Genomic DNA, 24,643 nt, shown 5'->3' with positions numbered 1-24,643 from the left:
GTTAAGCAGCTATAATACACTAAGATATAAACTAGTAGAAGGGTGAGAACCCATAGTCATACTATATACTATACTATATACTACTGCTATATACTACCCAGGTGTGGAATCCTTGGATGTAAAAGTGTAAAATAGGCTTTGAGATGTAAATCCGGGGTAATGGTGATAAGGCAGGGCCTGCCGGTGACAGAGCTCAAGTGCAATGATTGCTTTAAGGGTGTGTTCACATGTGGCAGATTTTTGGGGGAGAAATTTGTGTGTCCAATCATTAGAACTGATGTTTAATTATAGAAATTTCTGCAAGAAAATACGACGTGTATTAACATATCCTAAGGCTATATGCACGTTTGCCGTAGACATGGGTGCCGTTAGTTTCGACACAGGTATCCTTCCACTGTCAGAAGGGTGAGCCTTACAGCTTAGCGTCAATGACCCTTGACTGTACTCTTCCATAGCCTCGTACTGTCGGGGTGGGTGTTCCCCACAAACCAGCGATGAGGCTAGGCTGTAAGCCCCGCCCTTCTGTCAGTGGAGGGATATCTGTGCCGAAACTACTTACACCCATGTTTCCAGCACACAGGCATGTACTGGACATTCAGTGCAATGTCAGCTTTCTAACGGTATATAATACCACCGGTGTCCCTAAAAGGTCCTGTTTAGGCTGAGGCCCAATGTTGCAGAAACGCAGCTTTTTTGTTGCAGATTTTGCTGCAGTTTTTTGAGTCAAAAACCAAAACTAGCTACAAAAGGAATTGGAAATATATATAGGAAGTTATTATACATCTTCCTTCTGTTCAATCCATTCCTGGCTTTGGCTCAAAAAACCACAGCAAAATCTGCAACAAAAAAGGCTGCGTTTCCACAACGTGGGGCCTCGGTCTCAAACTCATCCTTCATACAGAATATGATGCGCATGCGTTTTTGAGAATCACAGCATGGTAATCTTAGCCGGGGAATCATAAGCGTTTTCCCTATAGATTTCATAAGGGAAGGAAAACACGTAGAGGAAACGCAAACGCTGTGAAAAAAGAATGCAACGCTTTTTGCTTACGTTCCCCCCACCCGGAGCTTTTTAGCTGCATTTCACTACATGGATCCTTATGCTAGGTTCACAATAGTATCGGAGGACCAGAACAATGGACAAGCAAATGGCTAAAAGATCGGACACATACAAAGCCTGGCAGATCACATTGATTATAACGGGGCCCATTGGGTGTTTGTCGTGGTCGTGCGGGAATTTTTCAGGTGGACACTGAACTGAGATGTGAACATAGGTTTAGGGTGCCTTCACACGGCATAGCGCGCCGCTCCTTTAGACACGTATACACGTGTCCGAGCGCGGCTCTTCAAAACAGAGCCCATTGATTTCAATGGGTGCCAATATACGCACGCTACCCATTGAAATGAATAGGTAAAAAAGCCTCCAATTGATTTCAATGGGTAGCGCGCGTATATCGGCACCCATTGAAATCAAGTGGCTCTGTTTTGAAGCGCCGCGCTCAGACACGTGTATACGTGTCTAAAGGAGCGGCACGCTACGCCGTGTGAAGGCACCCTTAGGATGTCTAGTTTCTTGTCCATGGGGTTGTATTGGATATTGCAGCTCACCCTATGAACTGGAATGGGGTCACATTTACAATAGATGGGATCTAGCAGCCGTTGTAAGTATTATCAATACATAGTGCCCCTTTAGCCTAACAATGGGCACCCCTATGATGCAAACACTGGGGTCCCCTATTTATGTCTATCCTTCTGTGGCACTCGGGGCACACGTGTCCGTATGGTGCGACACACTGGAGCCATAGTAGGAGCGTATACATGCTATAGGTGCAGTAACTGGGACCACCATGTGACGTATACCCCACCTATATCCACGTGCACTGAGCCTAATACAATTTCCCCTCAGTTTCAGTCCCATAGATCCGTCACTGAGCCATAAAATATTCAGCCTCATTACGTTCCCGACATTTTTTAGCACTTCAAACAAACATAGATAGTAGATAAGACTTATGAGGCATATTACAAGCCGGAGAGCAAATATTAGCTCACTGCCCATAAAGCAAGCTATACATTCCTAGCAATAATATATTATCTGTGTGTCTGCCCCGGAGAGAAGCGATGAATGAATGAATGGCCGCACAGGTGCAGGACGCAGATTATTCATCCTAGACACTTTGGGCCTATTCACACATTCCTGTTGTTCTGACATGTATTTCACAAGACTGAAAAAAAAAAATCGCTGCAAAAACCCCAATGCAATCGTAAAGTGTGAATATACCCTAATAGTAAGGGCCACATTTATAGTTGCCTACAAATCACAGTTTTGTCTATAGGAAACAACGCGACCATTCAGTGGCTTAACTAGGAATGGTGGGGCACCATGGCGAACTTTTGACATGCCCCCCCCCAACCGACGCCAAAGACCCCGACCGACCCCCTTCTCCCCCCCATATCCTGCACACACTATTATGCTCCATAGTGGCCCCTACACATACTATGACGACCCATAGTGGCCCCTGCACTTAATATTGCGCCCCATAGTGGCCCCTATACACAGTATTTTGCCCCATTGTGAACAGACATGATCAATTATTATACTCCGGGGTCTTTTCAGAGACCGGGGGGTGGGTGGGAACCAACATAAAAAAAACAGTCACTTACCTATTTCCAGCGCCGCTTCAGTCCTCAGTGGCGTTGGCCATCTTCAATGACGTCCGGGATGTCACATGACCTGGGACGCAGGTCTTGGTCATATGACGTCATGGACATCGCACAATTAGGCCCGAATCCTGCCCGGAGAGGTAAGTAACACTATTTTTTATGTTCCTTACCTCTCCTGGGCCTCCAATCATTATACTCGGGGGTCTGAAAAGACCCCCGGGTATAATAATAGTATTTGTGGGGCCCGTGGTGTCACTTACCGATCCTGGCCCCTGCCAGGAGAAACTCCAGCTGGTAACGGCCTATTAAGAATAAAAAAAACACAGCGGTAGCGGCTGTCACCAGGCTCCTAATGTCCCGAGCCCTGTGGCAGCCGCTACCCCTGCTACCCCGGTAGTTACGCCCCTGCGACCATTACAAAAAACTTCCATACAAAAATATCAGGAGGACTCGACATGACACAGACAGCACTTTGATTTCCATATACATCATGTAATGCTTCATTTCCCCTGTGGTGGCGCTGCAGGGAAATTGAACACTTATTGGCGACAACTGATCTCTGGAATACCCTGTGATCAGCTCATTTGTGGGGCATTCTTCTAATACGGGTAGGGAACCTTCGGCTCTCCAGCTGCAGTGAAACTACAACTCCCATCATGCTCCATTCTCTTCCATGGGAGTTCCAAGAACAGCAGAGCAAGTATGCAGTACAGTCAGTGAAAAAATTAAGCAAGAAAAAGATTTGATACTCAGCCCAAATGTTGTCGAATCTCGGTTTCCATGTGTAAAGTTCCTTTTCACCGATATATCCTCGGTAAGGCTATGCCCGGAAAGTTAGACTCCCTGGACTCGGAGTAGTAGGTACAAATTTCAAAAGTAAAAAAGATCCAGCAAAAGCCAAGGTAGATGGTTCAATATAGAAAAATTCCTTCTTTATTATAAATCGCACATACTCAATAAAAACCGCAACGGTACAAACATTACTAGCAAAAAATAGCGTCAGACTGACGCGTTTCGGATCCTATGTCCTTCCTCCAAGAGGAAGGACATAGGATCCGAAACGCGTCAGTCTGACGCTATTTTTTGCTAGTAATGTTTGTACCGTTGCGGTTTTTATTGAGTATGTGCGATTTATAATAAAGAAGGAATTTTTCTATATTGAACCATCTACCTTGGCTTTTGCTGGATCTTTTTTACTTTTGAAATTTGAGCAAGTATGCATGCTGGGAGTTGTAGTCTTGCAACAACTGGAGAGCCGGACGTTCCCTACCCCTGTTCTAACAAGAATTCTCCGGATGCAGATGAGTTGAAGCTGGGACGCAACCAGAATCCGGAACTGTCCTGCCGAATCCGGGATGGTTAGCAGGTATGAATTCCTGTCCAGGCTGCAGATAAAGAAGACCGATTCCATTCCCTGACAGCAAGCAGAGATCCTATAAGTATGAGGAAACGCAAAGTCTATTAGAACGCCGCAGAACGTCTCCTTATATAATACGGTAGGCCGCGTCCCATCATTGAGCTGTTGTTGTATACACGTGCCAGAGATGGACAGATATGAAGATTTATATGTTTGGAAAGGATAAATCCGTATGAATGATGAAGACTGAAGGAATGTGGAACACGGCTCCAAAACAAGTGGGTTTGTAGTTATTCTGTAGCTGTGTGGCATTCGTGCCACTGGGTGATGTCTTCTTCACCCCGGGCCCTGGGTGCCCGGACATGCCCGCTCTTGTAACCCTCAACTTGTTTGTTTATTGGGATTGTGTAATGAACATTCCACCTGCAACATCCAGAATATGACTCAATGGGTGGAATCGCTGCCTGTTTACCAGGTGGAGCTCTGCCGCTGCAGGATAGCACTTTTCAATGGGTTACTATTTTGGGGTATTTTCTTGAATAAACATGAATGGAAATAAATCCCAGTAAAACCTTGTATAACATCATATAATCCATATACCGTAATCCTCCATTGGCCAGTGTTGGGTGACACACTGACACAAATAGAAGGCAGGTTATATCAATATTCACGTATATCAAAAATCTAATAAAAAGGGTTACTTTTCACTGTAGGATACCGGGTACGACCATGTGAATTATTCTATATTGCCTCTGTGGTCATGTATCTCCAATTGGGTATATAGGAAGATATCCAGTGTTTGGGGCCATGAGATAAAATGATTCCGGGGCCCACCCTCTGGCACCCTAGGAAATAGACCACAGCACCCTTATGGGGTGTCTTCTGCTGGACCATTATTGTGTTTGAGCCTGGGCCCACTGGAAAATTCTCTGTTTAGTCTGGTGGACCGTTCCAACACTCACCCTTTAGGCTGAGGCCACACATTGCGGAAACGCAGCTTATTTTGTTGCGTTTTTTTTGAGCCAAAGCCAGGACTAGAGTGAACAGAATTTAGACATTTTTAAGAGCTTTGTATATATTTCCCATTCCATTTGTAGCCATTCTTGGCTTTGGCTCAAAATGCCGCAACAGAATCTGCAACAAAAAAAGCTGCGTTTCCACAACGTGGGGCTTTAGCTTTAAAGAGGACCTTTCACCGATTTGGGCACAGGCCGTTCTATATACTGCTGGAAAGCCGACAGTGCACTGAATTCAGCGCACTGTTGGCTTTCCCGATCTGTGCCCGGGTAAAGAGCTATTGGTACCGGTACCGTAGCGCTTTACAGTCAGAAGGGCGTTTCTGACAATCAGTCAGGAACGTCCTTCTCCACAGCAGCGCCTATCGCGCTGTACAGTGTTAGCGGGGAGGACGCCCCCTCCCCTCCTGATAATACTCGTCTATGGAATAGCCTTTAGAAAAGCTATTCTTCTCCTACCTTTATTTTTCTGTTCCGTGACGCTGTTTTGGAGAATTTTTGTTCTTTATTTCTTTATTCAAATGAATCTTCAGAAAACATAGGGGGCGACCCCTGTGCTCAAAGAAGACGCTCTTCCAAAGATGCAGCGCCACCTCTCTCTTCTTGTGCTGATCGCTCTCCATCAGGACCCGCTGAGACACTGTTCGGGATTCAAATCCCACGCATGCTCAGTCGGCTCTGCCATTTTGCATCGGACAGAGCCGACTGCGTACGTCCAGTTGGCAATTTTCATGTGGTCTGTTACATGAGTCAACAAGTCGCTCATCGTAAAGTTCTGGCACGACAAATACGCCCGGTATGCTTCATAATGGTGAGATCAGACGTCCATCCAAGCACTGTGTGACACGCATTACGCAAATCTGGAATGGTGGCCCGAAAAAATATTCTTGCAATACAATTCTATATTCTAATTACAACCCCCTAGGTAATGACCCAATGTCATTCTCAAAGCTGTAAAAATGTATCAGAAACAGCAGCTACAGCCCCCATTGGGGGTGGCACCCCATAGACTTATACAACTCCTACTGAAGTCAATGGAAATTAGTTAGTGGTGAGTCTGAGAAATGAAGGTGCAAGCTGGTTTTGACCCTGATTTGCATATACCCCTGGCCAGAATCTATCCCGAATTCTGGGCCTCGCATCTGTGATCCACAGTTTTCATGCTTTAATTTTTGGGTATTGTAAAAATTTTAATTTTACATTTTTTTTTATTTTGCTATAAAAGTAAATCAATCTATTCCGGTGACGCAATTCATCCTGAAGATTGACAAATGACTCCAGAGCTAATGATCTGGCCATAAAAAGCTGAAGGTTCAGGAGCACAATAGAGTGTCACATTCTGCACCTCCCGGACAATTTGTGATGTGCTACTGCTCCCCAGGTGGCGGTGTGTTTACTGCGGCCACTCTGTTATGCAAATGCACAATCCAAAGTCCAAAATCTACAGTATGGCAAAACCCATTGGGGGCCAGACAAACCGCAGCTTGTGCCCATTCTCTGACCCCACCATCAATCAGGAGGGCATGGGACCAAAAGTTTCCCTAAAGCCCCAGTGCAGTTCCTTGACCGGCGCTCCATTCACTGCCATGGGGCAAGAGTAATCTCTAGGAGCGCCACATTTGTATCCGGGTTTTGTCGGGTACTGCAACTAAGAGCAGTTGAAGTAAATAGGGCTAAGGTTAGGTTCACACTTGCACCTGGTCACTTCTGGAATTCTGTCCCCAAATCCTGCAAATAAGACTTTTCTCTAAACATTTTTTCAGGTGGGAACCCGGCGGACCCCATCCTAGTCTATCGGGTCAGCGGGTTTCCGTGGATTGGGTTTCTATTTTTTGGGTCCACTTCAAACGAAAACGCAGGTGTGACCTGCACATAACCAGAGGAGCTGGAAGTGAAGGGGGCGCTGGTCTTGGTAGCACACAGGAGCTCCATTCACAAGGAGTTTTTGGTCCCCTGTTCTCCAAATTTCTGCAAGGCCCCCAGTGACCGGACACTTATCCCTTGCCCTGTCAGTGTTCCTAACGGCACAACTCCTTCCATGCGGTTTTATCGTCACCGTGTGAATGCCCCCTTAAAGTAAATTCTGGTTTATTTTTGGAAAGTCAGGTCTACAGATTTAACCCCTGGCTGCACGCTCCTGCACACCCCCTGTAATTGCAGCAGGTTCTTGCTCTACCTCTTCCCTCCAGGAGGGGGGCTGCTCTGTGTATCCCCCTTCCCTTTGATTAATAAGAAAGCAGTAACATCCCCAGTGGCTGCACATTCCAGGGATTCCAGCAGTGTGATGTAAGAAGGAAGGAGCTAGAGCAGTGGCCATCAGTGCACTTCACACCAAGGCACATTGTGAGTCCCAGGCACACCCTCCAGCTTCTCCTCCTCCTCTCTCCCCACTCCCCTCCATCCTCCTGTGACTCAGCCCAGGTTCTGCAGCTCCCTCCTCCTCCTCTTTATTCCTCCTTCTTTAGCAGACTTTGCAGCCAAAGTTTTGAGCTTCTGATGCCTTCCAAAGCCCTGATCCTGGATGGAGATCTGATGCTGTGATCCCGTCAGTGCTGAGGATCTGCAACAGTTGGAGGGTGATTTATTGTCTGGTGGAGTAGACTTGATTGCAAAGTGCGAGGACTTCTCTTCCATTATTTTTGGATGTAGCTGTTGGTGCTTTATTTGGGATTGGAGTGGAAGGCGACTCATGCAGGTAAGTGCACACATGGCTCACATCGCCAGCCCCATCACGCGACGGTGACCAAGTCGCCACCTGTTGCACAAAAAATGGGGCAATGTGAATTTGTAAATTTAGGTTGGATTTTCTGACTGTTTGGCTTCGGACAGGCTGGTGCCTCGCTGGTCCTGGAGGTTGGTGAGACGGTGGTACCCCCAGCCCACAATTTGTCTCCTATGGAAAGGCAAAGATAAGGTCATTAAACAGTTTTTTTCGGAGACGTGGAGACTCCATTTGCATTTGTGATATGACCAAATTTGGCCGCCAGATGCTGATTTTGGGGTAGGGGATGGAATTGTGCTTGTAGAATAGACTATATATACTTGTGCTACAAGGCAGACACTATATACTTTACTTTATATCCATAAAGACATACATATCACGTCTATATAGTACATGTCAACAAATAAACCCCTTCCCTTGTAGCGAGATCATGTCCGAATTATGCAAATTATTGGATCTGATAGCTGTGCATCGCCGCATTTTGTCCCTGTAACACATCCACTGACTTAAATATTTGTTCCCCCCCCCGCCAATATTAAAAGGATTGTCTAGGATTAGAAAGACATGGGACAGTGCCACACCTGTCCCCTGGTGGTGAGCGGTATTGCAGGTTAGCCCTAGTCACGTCAACTCCTCTTAGTTGCAATACCTCACACAACCCGTAGACAAGTGTGGCGCTGTTTCTAAAAGATGGTTTTCTGGCCTATCCTTTTGAGGATACTAAACTGTTGCGTCTTTATTGTGCGCTTGCAAAAAAACCCCACCGAACCTGAGCTGAGTTTGTCAGTACGATCGAGATGGCGGTGATGTGTGACGCAAGTGATGGGGATATCCCTACAATCCGGAATGCAGAATAGGGAACGGTGGAACGACAAACTCCTCTCTGCTACATCTGTTCTTTGCGTCTACGCGAGCTGCAGATGGGAATCGTTTCGTGTTATGGAGACGGACGTGGATTTTTAATTTTTTTTTTCAATAAGCTGCACCCTCGGCAGTGAAGCGGTTAACCCCCAGACAGCACGTTGTCGCCTGGTGCAGATCTGTGCTAGGACATGTCTATTCCTCCATCGGATGATGTGCGCTCTGCCTGGATCTGTACACTGTGTGTTTACACTGGCAGCCTGCGGCCCGCCCACCGCTTCCACAGCTTTACCTTGTCCTTTGTTAACTATCAGTCAAGTCTGCACTGGCCATAGAGACCCCGTCCTCATCTGGTTACAACACGCTCCCCATGTTCCTGACATTCCTGCTTCTCCTAGTGTTTCACCTGAGCTCCAGTTTGCCGTATTTCTGCGCCTTCGAGCAGACTTTCCATTTGGGACTCTAGGAAAGCTGGGTGACAAACCTTGCAGAAGTCGTAATGTCCGCCATATTGGATGTCGGGGTCATTTGACCTTGTCTAAAAGAAAAATCGTCTTTGTTGCCCGTAGCCGCCAACCGCAGTTCAGCTTTCAGTTTTGTTCTGCTCTGGGCTGTGATTAGTTGCTTTGGGCAACAGAGACCATTTTTCTTTAAGGCCAGGGCTGCACGGCGACTTTGGCTACGACTAACATTGCACATTTGAAGATCGCCATGTGACTAATGTAAGTGAATGGATTCGCATTGCGACCCCTGAGGGCTTAGCGTTTTCAGGTCGCAAAAAAAAAAAACCGCGACTCCCATCTTTTTGCGACTAGAAGCCGCAGCAGTCTTGGGGTCACAGTATGACTCTGTTCACTTGCGTTAAGGAAGGAGTTGTTGGGTGGCGCCGCCATCTTTGGTCGAGGGCAAAGTTGCCATGTATCCCTAGCCTTGGGGTAAGTTCACACACTCATTTTTGGAGGGGATATAAAGATGGTCTTCCGCCTCAAAATCCTGTTTAAGGCCGGGGCCCCCCACGGACCGGAAACTCCGCGATTTTCCCGCAACGGAGACGCTGCGGGAAAAATCGCTGCATTGTACAGTGCAGTCAAAGTGGATGCGAATCCCATCCCCGCTTTGCGGAAAAGATCGCAGCGCAGACATGCTGCGATGTGCAAAGCCGTTGCGGCTTTGCAAATCGCAGCATGTCAATTATTTCTACGGAAACGCCGGCGGCTTTCCCGTAGATATAATGTTAAGAGAAAGTCCGCGGAGGAAAACTCTGTGAACTTTTCTCTTAAAAGCGCTGCGGAAAGAACTGCAATGCGTTCACGCTGCGGTTCTTCCCGCAGCGCTTTAGTGCTGCGGATACGGCCCGTGGGGCCTTAGTCTAAGAACCATCCCTAATTGTTGGCTAGAAGTGACGCTTCTGTTTTGAGCACACGGGTAAATAAGAGGGGTACTACCCGATCCTGACGCAGTGACTGGCGCAGGCACACTCCTAAAACTGCGGCATGTGTCGTCATGCTGATGAGCCCCAAAAACCAAAGGCTCAGGCTCCGTGTGTTCCCCAAGGGTGTTTTTGAGCAGGTTTTTGAGGCAGAAGACCACTTTAAAAACCTCTTCAAAAGCTACCCTGCGAACTTACCATTACACATGTCTTGTCACCCAGCTTTCCAAATTTTCCGGAATCCGTTGAGGTATCGCCAGTATCCTACGGTTTTGTGTGTACAGATCTCACGCAGATCTATGTGTCTCCATGATAACAGACCTCAGAGATGCGCGTTGTGCAGTCCTATCCTGCAATCATTGCAGTGTCTTAGTATAATATGGCCCTTGTGACTGTAAGGAGACGCACAAAACGTGGAAGATCTCCAGATACGGGATCCAATTCTTCCCAGCCTTGCGCCCTTCACCCTGCATTCCTGACCCCTGACCTTCTGATTCCACCTGCTGCTTTTTTTGCTGGATGTGTTGGTTGTCACACTCCTTCCTAGGTCTGCGGTGAGACATCCTCCTCTTACTCATTGAGCCCGGTGTAACTTGTCAGATTTGCCACTCAGGAGTCTGGGAAGCTGGGTGCCAAGCGTCGGTGGCTAGTAATGATCGCGCTAGTTTCCCAAAAAAGGCTGGTAAAAAACTGGTGCCGAGCCTCGGCCTTCCAGGGTCGGTTTGCACGCTGACTCGCCTCATATACAAGGGTCACGCTCGATTCCCGAACGTGCATGAGATAAGGAATGGCTATACAGCGCTATGATATATGTTGGCGTCCTACAAGGCAAAGACGTCTTCATTGCTGTGGAGCAACAAGCACTGACAACAGGTGTTGTCCTAGGGACACAAAGTATAATGTCTAGAACTTCAAGATCTTCTAAGTCTTGTACGTCAACCAGATGTTAAGGTGCAGATATTAAAAAAAACTGAGGAATTTGGGCTCATTGATTCCATTATCAACCCCGTCTGGGTTGGACGCCAACGTTATCTCTATGGAACGGGAGGGGTAAGGGCCAAGGAGTAGGGGGGGGTTGTGGGTTTGACCCCTTCAGCAAATTTTTGCAGGTCGGTGGAGCTCATAGTAATTAAAGGTGGGCCTGATTGCCCAGGGGGGCACATTCCCTAGCATGGGGGCAGCACGGGAGAAGTCTCAGAGAAAGGAAGTGAGTAGGAGGATGTGACAAGGTAATGTGATAGCTGGAGGTCATTAAAGGCATTGGTAAACACAGATAAAACCTGGAAAGGTGCAGCACCGGGGAGAGCTTTTTGGATGGAAGCCAGACCTGGTAATTGGAAATAGTCACTGCACTGGCTTCTCTATCGCGGGGGAACATGGGGATGGACAAAATTCCAGTAAAAGTAATTTCTTTTTTTTTTGAGTAGCCATTCAATGAGAACTTCCATAGACTTCAAAAAGTTAGGTGCCAGCTGCATTGTCTCGGCATCTGTCCAGCCCTGGGGCAACATTTGTGAAGCTTTTTGATGCATTCATCAGGGCTCACTGAAGGGCAGGAACACATTTCTGCTCGTAATTGAGAAGGTAGCGAGATCTCTTGTCTTAGATCACGTTGGAGTACAAGATGTCACCATCTCTGACCGGTTTTAGAAGCTGTGTATTGAGCCGGGAGATCTGAAATGGTGACTGTGGTTTTTGGATAATGCTTTGATCCCTCACCCATTGTGTGTTTCCACCTCTATGTAGGTCCTTCATGGTTTTACATTTCCTGATGTTATTTTATGGTTCTGAACACTTCCAGTGTTAGAATTGGGGTCCTTGGGTCCACCAGAGAAGGTTCTCATGGCTCCATCTCCATACAGAATATATCCATTGATGGGCACTTTCATTGATGGCCTGTTTGTAGGATAGATCACCAAAATCACGTTTTGGACAACTCCTTTAAGCTAAAAACAGAAGTGCTGGAGTTTCCATCAATTGGAGACTAGAGTACCTTCTCTATGGCCAACGTCCAGGTAATGTGGGGCCTCTGGGTGCATTTAACATATGGACCAGGAGCTTTCCCAGCAGACTTGCACTGTATAAAGCCCTCACTCAGTGTGAGTTTACTATACTTGGAAATCTTTAGGTTAATGGTCTCCAAGACCCTTGTTGTCCGCATGGTGGTCTCGACTTGATGGTACCTCCAGGGCTTCTGCTTTCTGCTCAAAGAGGTTGTCCGAAAAGTGATATTGGTGATCTATCCTAAGAAGAGGTTTGAGAAGGTTCGACGCCTGGCACCCCCACTGTTCTGGTATTGATGACCTATTCTAAGGCTAGGCCACCAGTATTATCTCTTAAAGGGGTATTCCCATAACTCTTGTTCTGCAGCTGGCAGGGCTCTGTGCTCTCTTCACTTCCTGGATTTCTCGGCACATTGGTGGGCAGGGTTTCACTTGTTCTGCTATCTGCTATGTTTGCAGTCCGTAATGAGGGATTGGTTGTAAATGCATTACTACAGTATAAAGCTGATGTGGAAACTGATGTAGCAGAGCTGTATTTGAGTTAGCTTGCATTACATACAGAGGTAACGGACTCCTTATCTCAGCCCTTATCAGCCAAATTCAATTAAACTGGCTGATAAGTGTAAAAGCTGAAGATAGACAGCACAGTAATCCTGGAGCTCTCACCTCCCCCCTCCCCTATCTGAGAAGCTCCGTTGCTTGTCAGCCCCTTCCCCCCCTTCCTGAGAGCAGGCAGCTACATCACTTGGGAAATGAGCAGACAAGCCCAGTGACCATAGAAACGTAGTATCAACAATGAAGTGAATAAATTAAGATAGCGGCCAAACAAAGCAGTTTTGATAAAGCAATGTATTTAGGAAAAGTCTTAAATCCACATAAACTAGCAGTATAGAGAGGATCCTTGTTATGGGACAACCCCTTTAACTGTACGGTACAGCACGGTACACCACATTATTCCATATGGCGCCATCCAGAAAAGGCATACCATTTTTTTTAATAATATGGATCCCTATGGGTATGGCATCTGCTGCCAACCTTCTTTTAACTTATGGGCCAGTAGTTTTTGTAGGACATACGGTAAATGTATGCAAAAGAATTGTTAGAAGGGTCTTAAAGGGGAGGATTTCAATACTTCCCGCGGTTCTACTGCAGACGAACCACTGGTTACCACCCTGGTAGAGGAGGCCAAGCAACTCGGGAGGGGAGAAGGGGTGTTGGAGATCCTGGGTCCCGTTCCAATAGCTCCTTTAAGTTCTTGATAACCTAGTTTATCATACACATAAGGTCCTTGTGGTTGTCCTTAAGGACCTCTTTGGCCCCATTATTGCCTTACAGCCCAAATCCACCAAAGGGTCTTCTGGTGAGCCAGCCCTCCCAGTGTTGGTGTGGCTTTATGGGGTGCACTCAGGCCCTGGTTCCTGTCGCCCCTTTGCTATACCAGTATTATAAATTGAACTTTTTTTATTTTGACAATTTTTAGTTTTGTTGTCGTCCATTTAGTTTTATCCGGGGTGGCTGTTCAGTTTTGCAGCTGCCAAAGCCTACTGAGAATTGCAGTAGGATAGAAGCGCTTCGCCTAATCCCGGCTTAAAACAAACACACATTAAGTGTGTTTGTGTATTTAAAAGGGGGAGAAAAAAAGCAAAAGGAAAAAGTCATGGAACATCTGTTTATATTCAGGTTTTATTAATGTCTACAATGCTTACACCGAGCTCAAGGCTGAGGCTACAATTTAGGGCACCAACTACTTTGCCCTTCGCTGTGAACAATAGGATGTATTGAATAGGGTCATACAAAGAAAAGAATGAGGTGGAATTTTTTTTGTGGAGGTATCTTACGTTCCTGCGGCCGTGGCACTAAATGCTCTATGACCCTGTTTTTATGGTCATCAGCTAAAGGCCACTGTTTGTCAGAGTGGATCAGCCCCGGAGTGTATGGAATGCATTGTTAGGGCCAACACTAAACCTACAAGAGGAGGAAAAGAATGTCCCTAAAAAAGGTAAAAAAAAAATTCAGCAATTTATCACCAATGTTGGAATTGTCATAATGCATCCTTCTTCTGCTTATGGCGTGAAATCCATGGTAGGAACTCAAAACTAAAAGGGCATGGCCGGGTCTTCTTTTTGCAGACCCCGAGTGTTGAGCGTAGCTTGTGAGATCTGTCAATTGTAGGAGAAACCTGTGAAGTCGGGAAACTTGTGTACAAATAATTTTCTCACTTGTCCGTTACATCCTTCTACAATCGGCCGGAAAAACAAGGAACTTGTGGGATGTTGTGTGACTTGGAGCTCAGAACCCAAGGTGGAAGTGGGTAAAGCTGGCCATCGGACATTTCTCCCTGTGCCCAGATTTTGTAAGGTGGGAGCCTGTCAGTATTTTGTGCTGCCTGTGTGGAGGGCAGCATGGACTTACTGACAGTTTCCCTTTAACATTGATCGCCTCTCCTTAACGTAGGCCTTTAATGTTTAATCCTTGGGCGTCTTGACTTGACGACCCCCCAGTTCATGCAAGTGAGAGTAAGAAGATTTACTTGAAATGTGACAGGTCATATAATATGGTTTGTTCAACAGGGGGCACCACTGAGTAGAGATAAAAACTCCTGCTGTGATGAGGACATAATGGTTGTAAAATTTAGAATGAAAAGGAAAACTATTACGCAAATTTTATTTAAGGAAGGTTTTGGCAACGTCAGACTCGTCTCAACGGAGGTTCATAGCGTCGGCCCTGCAAGGAACAGCTGATCTGTAGGGTGGCTGTCTTAGAGGAAACGTCTTCTTGACTCTTTCCATCACTCCCATAGTGTGCAACATGTCAACTCTCTGTTCACTCTTCCTTGGCGTTTTCACGGTGAAGGAATTGGGGCCTCCGATTTGACCAATGGGGCAAGCCAAGCAGTTAGGCCACCACCGATCTACCATTTTCAGTGGATAGGTCACAAGTCATGCCCCCCTTAATGTTTAGTATATTTACCATATAATTTTCATACATTTATGCCCCCATCTTTTTGTGGTTATGTCACAATAGCACATGTAGACAAGTGACTGTGGCGAACAATTTTGCCACCATAGAATGTGGAAACGTGACTGGAGTGATTACTTAATTTCAATGGACAAACCAATGTTGCACCAAGATGACCAGATGCTGACCATAAAAGGGTTTTTTGGGACTTTAGTGTTAATAGTCTATCCTTAAGGGAGGTTATCATTATAACCTGAGTGATGGACCTCCCACTGATCTGTGCACCACAGATTTTTTGGGTACATGATGTTACAGCTCCTTCCTATTCAAGCAAATGATCCAGAGCTTCATGTAGTACCACGTACTTCCACTACAGACTGGATGGCACTGTACTTGCTAATGAAGAGGGCACATTGCTTGCCCAAGTACCGCAGCTCCTTAAAAAAAAACAAAACAAAAACTGGTCGGTAGGGGTACTGAGAGTCAGACCCCCACTAATCTACAATATTCTAAGGCTAGGCCATCAGTCATTAAAGTCCTCGAAAACCACTTTAAGGCTAAGACCCCACGTCGCGGAAACGCTTCTTTTTTTGTTGCAGATTTTTGAGCCAAATCTAGAAGTGACCACACAAGGAATGGGAAATATATAGGAAGTTCTTATACTTCTCCCTTCTGTTCAATCCATTCCTGGCTTTGGCTCAAAAAAACGCAACAAAATCTGCAACAAAAAAAAAGCTGTGTTTCCATATCGTGGGGCCGCAGCCTAAAAAAGATCTTTCACCACCTCCACCAGTTCTTTACATCCCTTAATAGGCACTGCTCCACTGATTCCGACACAGTTGGAATTTTTTCTCTAGCCTCTACCGTTCCTGAGCAATCAGTGCTGTTGTTTTCAGCACCCAAATGGGCAGTCCTAGACTACCTGCTCCAGTGCAAGACTGCGTATCTGACTGTAGAGAGCCTGCTTCACATATCTGATGGTAAAAACTAACAGCACCATTTATTCAGGAACGATGGAGACAAGAGAGAAAATTCCAACTGCGCCAGAATCTGTGGGAAAAACTACTATTGATGGACACAAAAAACTGTGTTTGGTGGAGGTGTTGAAAGTTCCCCTTTAAGCAAGAATGCAGTGAAATTTAAAGTGTGTGGTGAATGACGCCTATTCCTGATGGTCGGAGACCCACTTTAGAATGAGACTTCTGTAAATATGAAACAAATGTTGTGGTCTGATATGTGTACCCCATGCCTCCCTCATGTCCTTATCTCTTGTTAGGCCGCCCTGTTCCGACGTTGAAAATATTCCCATGATGGATAATTGGAAAAAATGTTGTGGGTCATAACATGGGGACATTGTTTTGTGATCAGCAGGTGCTTATCTTCACCAGATTCTGAAATTCACACGTTTCGTGCCTGTGTAGTTTCAGCGAGGCGTTTCAATATCATGCTCCACTTCCTGTGACTGGTCCATAGTCGCTGACCTTCTTATTGTTTCAGGTCACTATCCAGCATGTACGCCGATCTGTCAGAGATCCCGAGCGGCCTTCCACTGTGGAAAATATGAGAAATGTGGCCAGGCCCGGCTCTCGGCATGGGAATGTGATGTTTAATTTGTAGGTGGAAGGAACAGCTTTAGATTAGAAGGCTTAGATTTCTTCTTAAAGACCCCTGCTGGGGCTCATAACGGCCATGGTGGGCCTGTAGATCCTTTATTCCCAGGGATGTTTTATTTTGTTGTGGTTTGTTTTTTTGTTTTTTAATAAAAAGTTGAACTTTAGAATTTGATGAGAGAAGCCTGACTGGGGCCGGAGCACTGTGTTATGGCGCATCCCGATTGGGGGCCGGTGCACTGTGTAATGGGGCGTCCCGACTGGGGCCGGAGCATCGTGTTATGGTACTTCCCGACTTGGGTGTGAGCACTGTATTATGGGGCATCCTGACTGGGGCCGGAGCACTGTGTTATGGGGTGTCCCGACTGGGTCTGGAGCACCGTGTTATGGGGTGTCCCGTCTGGGACCGTTGCACTGTGTTATGGGGCATCCTGATTGGGGCCGAAGCACTGTGTAATGGGGCGTCCCGACTGGGGCTGGAGCACCGTGTTATGGGGCATCCCAACTGGGGCCGGAGCACCGTGTTATGGGGCGTCCCGACTGGGCCCGGAGCACCGTGTTATGGGGCGTCCCGACTGGGCCCGGAGCACCATGTTATGGGGCGTCCCGACTGGGGCCAGAGCACTGTGTTATGGTATGTCCCGACTTGGGTGTGAGCACTGTATTATGGGGCGTCCCGACTGGGGCCGGAGCACTGTGTTATGAGGTGTCCCGACTGGGGCCGGAGCACCGTGTTATGGGGCGTCCCGACTGGGGCTGGAGCACCGTGTTATGGGGCGTCCCGACTGGGGCCGGAGCACCGTGTTATGGGGCGTCCCGACTGGGGCCGGAGCACTGGAAAATCAGGTCCATAACAAAGGCGGATTTCCCAACCTGAATCTGGCACTCTCTTATAGGGCATCTTTACTGCGTCTGGCATTATGTTATGGGGTATCTTGACTAGGCATGGGGCAAAATCTGGTCTGTACATAAGCCAGGTTTCTCAACCCAAACTTATTCAGCAGTTGGGACTCCTTATTTAGGAGATGGGACTCCTTATTCAGGTGATGGGACTCTTTGCATCATAGTGATGTGTATGTTATAGGACCGTAGATCACTATGATGTAAGGTGTCCAAGACTCCTGACTGGGTTCGGGCCAGAAAATCTGTCCCATGTGGGATTTTCTGGCCTAGATTCCCCTATGCACATGGGGATCTCTGCTTGCTGCCACTCACTAGGAACCTTCACTGTTTGCTTCCAGTGGATAAGAACCTGTCCTGGTCATGTAATGGACGCACAGGTGGACAGCTCGCCGCGCAGCGCTCTGATAACTACATGTGTGACGTATGGGCCAGTCATTGATATTAGATTTTGGATGCTTGTGTTGCATTGTGTTTTATATATCTTTTGTGCAGTATTGTTGTATCCAGCATGTGCAGGGTGGAGATAAGCGAGCAGCTCTCGCCTCACCTCAGATTTATTACCAGACTCCATTTCCTGCCTGGTAATTGGATGACGTTCCTACTTTTCCAAACTACTGAGCTGGTAAACAATGCTGTGTCACATTTCACATAAAGACATCTTGTAGCGTCTCCTTTCTTCATGAACGCTCCCGCTTATCCCGGATGGGATTTTAGGTTAAGATGAAAACGCCATCCCAAACCAAGTCTAAAATGCTGTTACCTCTCAGGGTTGTCACCCAGCTTTCCTAGATTCCTTAACAAAAGTGTCATATAGTCAATATTCCAATATCTGTGACAGTCCCTGTGATTCATATTAGCTATCACCCAGCTTTCCCAGAAACTGAAAGAACTAAGAAACCAAGTTTAATGTTAAACAATTTTTAAGAACTTTTAATATTTTCGTTAAATATTTTCCATGTCGGTAAAATTTTTTATTTTTTTTATTTATTTATTTTTTTAAATCTTGCAATTTTCCCTCCCAAGCCTAAAAATAACTTGACAATTGGGTTTTCTTTGCAGCAGTCACCTCATTTACACCACAGACAGGATTACAATAAAAGATAACACCTCTATAGATAACACCACTGACCCATCATTACATCACTACTGACAATAGATGGTGTCACATTTTATCTCCTCCCCTTCCTCCACGGAAAATGTCTAGAAAACTTTCCCATAGAACCATCCTTGAATAGCGATGCCTGTGTACACCAGAAGAGGTCTTTAGACTGGGCGGTAAATGGTTTTGGGACCTAAGGTTTTTCTCGTACCCATCTACCGTAATTTGGGAATAAAAATCAGAAAAATAAGTAAAAAAAAAATAAAAATTGAGTCCTAGTCCGACTGCCAACGCTTTTGGTTCTCCATTTGGTATGGTCCCATAAAATTGCTGACAATGTGATAATTAGGGTTTAGCCGATCTTGAGAGGGATCGATTTTAAAATCCGATTTCCGATCATTTTCCAACCGATCGTGAAATTTGCTCGATTACCGATTGGGATCCCATCTTTCCCGATCGCTCAACCCTAGTCAATGCTTCTCTATCGGAAAAGTCACTTTTAGGGTTGAGCCAATCTTGAGATTTCAAAATCCGATTTCCGATCATTTTCCAGCTATCGTGAAATTTGCTCAATCGCTGATCGGGATCCAATCTTTCCCATCCCTCAACCCTAGTGATAATATTATATTATAAACTGAACAAAAATTTTCTTGCCTTTGTTTTTTTATCCCCTGGTTTTGTGGTAGGAATATTTGCATGCCTGGCATTGCTGAGCAGAAGAGCAAGCGGCTAATTATGAGCAAGCGGAAAGGTGGAATCTTGGCTTTTGCCGGAGTCATGAAAGACTCTATTCTTTAGACATAAATCCACCTAAATCCTGTGTGAAACGCTCACCGAGGACTTTAGATGCTTTTCAGAGTAACAGATGTTTCACCTGGAAGATCAAGGATTTGTGGCGATGCCGAGTGTACTAGTTACGCTGGGTATCATGACGGAGCATGCTGGGAATTGGAGCCTGACGACAGCCGTGAGCTCGCAGGTTGTTCAGGAATGTTTCATTGTTTATCGAAATGTGGAACAGAAATTTAAATTCATCATCGGTAGTGGAATAAATTGCAAAATCTCTTGGAGCCGGATAGCCAGTTGGCTACCACTCCAAATTTGTTAGGTGGATCTCGATTGACCTCTATGAAAGTGGCTCCTAAAGTGGTCAGTCTGGCCCCTAAAGCCTCTAGTGTGCTATCCATCTTTGGACAACAAAACTAATCAGGTTGTCGTCAACCTTTTTGGCTACTAGATGGTCAAACATTTGGTGATCCCGAAGAACCCAGCAGATACAGTGTAACCTCTCCAAATGGCCACCTCTTTGAGAAGACCTTACCCAGACCATACGTACTTTCTATGATTGATTTGAGGTTTCCATGTGAATCTTCTTCTTTGAAAAGACCACCACCCTAGAAGGCCACAATTTTGGTTGGACATCTCATAGAGTTTTCACTATATATGTAAAGCCACCGCAGTTTGTCGTTCCCTAAAATGAGACACAGGTGCTTCTCTGTAGCCTCATCCATCTGGTCAGACGTAGGACTTCTCACCACCGAGTGTCAATCTGTCATCCCTTGATCTGCGGAAACATCCCTCACCTGGAATTGAGGTGATCGCATTCTGATACATTCATACAAATCCCTCACTGTGAACGAGACTGTCTTTATTAATAATGTCTTATATTGCCTCTGAGTGGAGGGTGTACTGCTTAAGAAGTGGGGGAGGGGTATTGACCACTTCGGACTCAAAATCTTGGTGACTAAGTTACAAACTCACTTTAAATTCTTGGCTGTAGAAAAGCCTACAAATGTCTACAGTATAGTTGTAGGCCTATGAGAATGATCTGAATATTTTTGTATATTTTCTGACTTTTTTTTTTTTTCCTGTATGATCATTGGGGTTGAGCCGATCTTGAGATTTCAGGATCGATTTTAAAATCCGACTTCCGATAATTTTCCAGCCGATCCCGATCGTGAAATTTGCTCGATCGCCGATCGGGATCCGATCTTTCCGGATCCCGATCGCTCAACCCTAGTCAATGCTTCGCTATGAGAAAAGTCACTTTTAAGGTTGAGCCGATCTTGAGATTTCAAAATCCGATTTTCGATCATTTTCCAGCCGATCGCGATCGTGAAATTTGCTCGATTGCCGATCGAGATCCAATCTTTTCCAATCCCGATCGCTCAACTCTAATGATCATTGAAGGTGCCCATATATCTTAGACAGTTAAGGGCCCACATCTATATTTCCGAATCCCATACACATTCATTTTCCATTCAGCCGAGGGCACTTGTGTTTTTAGTAGAGAGAGGGGAGAAAACAAAGATCGGACTTAATAAAATTCATAGTGCCGATCCTTCCTTTGCCCGATCTCTTCTGTTAAGAGGCCCACATGAGGAAGACCACCGACCGTTCCCATCGAAACTGGTGTGTATATGGGCACCATAAGGGTCTTGTCGCATAAATACAGTTAATACTATATCTGGACAACATAGCGGGAGGTTCCCCTCTCGAAAACCATCCATCTAGGGAGTGGGATCTCTTATAAGAACATAATAAGGCTTTGTTCACCTTCCATATGAACCAAACGTTTGCCATATGGGATTGAACTCTATTCTAAAAACTTGCCCGGTTTAGGTTTGGGAGTTAATGGGTCACCTATATTACTATATGCTTTTACATTGGCACATGTAGGCTATACCTTGTACGCACCTGATAGACTCTGACGTAACGTGAACGAAGCCTAATTTGGACAACCTCCAACCATCGTAACACAAAAGCCTAAAATGTTCTTTAATAACACTTGCCCGTGAACACAATATAAAAAAGATAATAGAAAAAGATTCCAAAAACAAGAATCTCCCCACTACGTGTTCTGCAAGCTTTAGGTGGCACACTTAGCCCTGGTGAGGAGCCAATCTTTTATATCCTCTAAATCTACGTGAATCAGGACTCTAAGAGTTGGCATTTGTCTGGAGTATTCACATGTTGCCAAGCACTACACGGGAGTTTAGTCTGGAATTAGTACGACCACAAAATCCCAAGTCTTTAAGAAGAATGTATGAATGCTCGGAGCAGATGGCATACTGTAAGATTGTGAGAAGGTTTTTGGGAAAACCCTGATGGCTAGACGACTGCCTGAGAAGACTTGAAATGAAACCGTTCTTGGAAAAGAAAAACTTGTAGATGGTTTTAGACTTTGGGGTTTATATGGTGTCCACACATCTTCCTTCGTAGAATATTAGGACTATTGTCTTCTCCGTCACCTATATTCCTTTCACCAGTCTTAAAGGTGATCTGAAAAGCCCAATGACTTCAATCATCTGAACACCCTGAACATTTTGGTGTTTTGTTTATCAAAATCCGTTCAGCCATTCCAAAGATATAAGCCCTGTTAGTAGTGATGAGAATTAAGGTCTACTAGCTAAGTGGGCGGTAACACTTTTGTTCTTTGGGGGCGGGGACTTCAGGTGCTGTAGGTTACACAGTGTTTCGACCATACCAACCCAACAGGGCTTATATCTTTGGAATGGCTGAACGGATTTGTATATGCAAAATATCAAAATGTTCAGGTTGATGGTGCCGATCACATGTCATTGGGCTTTTTAGACTTGGTGACTCTTTAAATGGGTTGTTCCATCAAAACAACCCCTGTCCACATGCGCTATGAGGACATATTAACGTCATGGTGGCAATTCACCGAGTCTATGAAACAGTGTCTTTCCCTCTCGTGGACTTATTGGAATGACGACCCAGTAATACCGTATAGCTTGGCTGATGTTGGCTACCCCTGGTTGAATTGGCTCTTTGCCTGTGTTTTGCCATATGAAAGATGCCATTTTATGATTGGACAACCCCTTTAATTGATGATTTTCTTCTCTTGCATTTAGATGGGTGACTGCTGATCCCTTTATCACTTGGCCTCCTTAAAGGCCTTTCTTCTTGGAAATATAGCTTTATATTTTGGAAGGCTGGTATATTAGTGGATAGCTGGTCACCTATGCCCGAAAAGGTACAAGCCAAACTTGCCATCTGGGACACCATAAAAGTTAGAATTTTTGTATTGGATTTCTGCAGTGTCTGAGCTCAGGCTGAGAGTATAGACTTTTGGTCCCATAAAGGTCGTTGTGTGCCCTTCTAGCTATGGGGGAGGCAACTGAATAGGGAGGTTGTTTTTCTAAGTGTTCCGCAAGAAAAACATGGGGGATTCTTCTACTGTTGTGTAACACATGGAATGCAAACGTGATTCACTCACCTTGGAGATGACTAAGACATTCCTACAGGAGAGATTGCATGTGCTTAGATTAAGTTGTCATACGTGATATAATGGTGCACTCACTAACTCAAGACTGTAAGAGACCGGACATCACAGGTATATTAGGATACAGTATGAGTAGAGTAGGTGTCAGGTCGGGTTTTGGTTATTGAAGTATTACGGCCATAAACCATTACAATTCCTGCAGATAGATAGGTTAGTGTCACCAGACCCAGCATATCACCCCAGCCCTGCAGATAGATAGGTTAGTGTCACCAAACCCAGCATATCACCCCAGCCCTGCAGATAGATAGGTTACTGTCACCAGAACCAGCATATCACCCCAGTCCTGCAGATAGATAGGTTACTGTCACCAGACCCAGCATATCACCCCAGCCCTGCAGATAGATAGGTTAGTGTCTCCAGAACCAGCATATCACCCCAGCCCTGCAGATAGATAGGTTACTGTCACCAGTACCAGCATATCACCCCAGTCCTGCAGATAGATAGGTTAGTGTCACCAGACCCAGCATATCACCCCAGTCCTGCAGATAGATAGGTTAATGTCACCAGTACCAGCATATCACCCCAGTCCTGCAGATAGATAGGTTAGTGTCACCAGAACCAGCATATCACCCCAGCCCTGCAGATAGATAGGTTAGTGTCTCCAGAACCAGCATATCACCCCAGCCCTGCAGATAGATAGGTTACTGTCACCAGTACCAGCATATCACCCCAGTCCTGCAAATAGATAGGTTAGTGTCACCAGACCCAGCATATCACCCCAGTCCTGCAGATAGATAGGTTAATGTCTCCAGAACCAGCATATCACCCCAGCCCTGCAGATAGATAGGTTACTGTCACCAGAACCAGCATATCACCCCAGCCCTGCAGATAGATAGGTTAGTGTCTCCAGAACCAGCATATCACCCCAGCCCTGCAGATAGATAGGTTACTGTCACCAGTACCAGCATATCACCCCAGTCCTGCAGATAGATAGGTTAGTGTCACCAGACCCAGCATATCACCCCAGTCCTGCAGATAGATAGGTTAATGTCACCAGTACCAGCATATCACCCCAGTCCTGCAGATAGATAGGTTACTGTCACCAGAACCAGCATATCACCCCAGCCCTGCAGATAGATAGGTTAGTGTCACCAAACCCAGCATATCACCCCAGCCCTGCAGATAGATAGGTTAGTGTCACCAGAACCAGCATATCACCCCAGCCCTGCAGATAGATAGGTTACTGTCACCAGAACCAGCATATCACCCCAGCCCTGCAGATAGATAGGTTACTGTCACCAGAACCAGCATATCACCCCAGCCCTGCAGATAGATAGGTTACTGTCACCAGAACCAGCATATCACCCCAGCCCTGCAGATAGATAGGTTACATCACCAGAACCAGCATATCACCCCAGCCCTGCAGATAGATAGGTTACTGTCACCAGAACCAGCATATCACCCCAGCCCTGCAGATAGATAGGTTAGTGGCCCTGAGTTTTGTCACAGTTGCCACTATTTACATTCCCGATGCATTTGCAGTACTGATGTGATGTCTTACCTCGTAAAGTCACATATATCGAATATCGGCAGCAATAAGAGTAACAGACGTCACAGACAAGATTGGTATACACTGTCTGACCCTGTCAATCAGAGGGAGGGGAGAGCTGTGAATTCAGGTGACCCTAACCTCTCTCATCATGCAGGGCTGGGTTCTGGTGACCCAACCCCCTTTAAATGGTTGGTTCAGGGTCCAGTCCAAAATTTCTCACGTGGGT

General features: G+C 45.9%; 1 protein-coding gene across 1 annotated transcript in view; it reads left to right on the top strand.

Moving 5' to 3' along the window:
- Positions 1-7,507: 7,507 nt before the first annotated feature.
- Positions 7,508-24,643, top strand: part of PTPN14 (protein tyrosine phosphatase non-receptor type 14) — a 70,930-nt gene continuing 53,794 nt past the window's right edge. The window contains exon 1 of the mRNA XM_075267099.1: positions 7,508-7,729. The gene's annotated coding sequence lies outside the window, so the exon portion shown is untranslated. The remainder of the gene's footprint in view (positions 7,730-24,643) is intronic.

This window comes from Leptodactylus fuscus, chromosome 3 (assembly GCF_031893055.1).
Source record: "Leptodactylus fuscus isolate aLepFus1 chromosome 3, aLepFus1.hap2, whole genome shotgun sequence".
In the NCBI taxonomy this organism is placed as follows: Eukaryota; Metazoa; Chordata; class Amphibia; order Anura; family Leptodactylidae; genus Leptodactylus; species Leptodactylus fuscus.
Note: the sequence above shows the minus strand (reverse complement) of the source record. Positions and strands in the feature narration are given on the sequence as shown.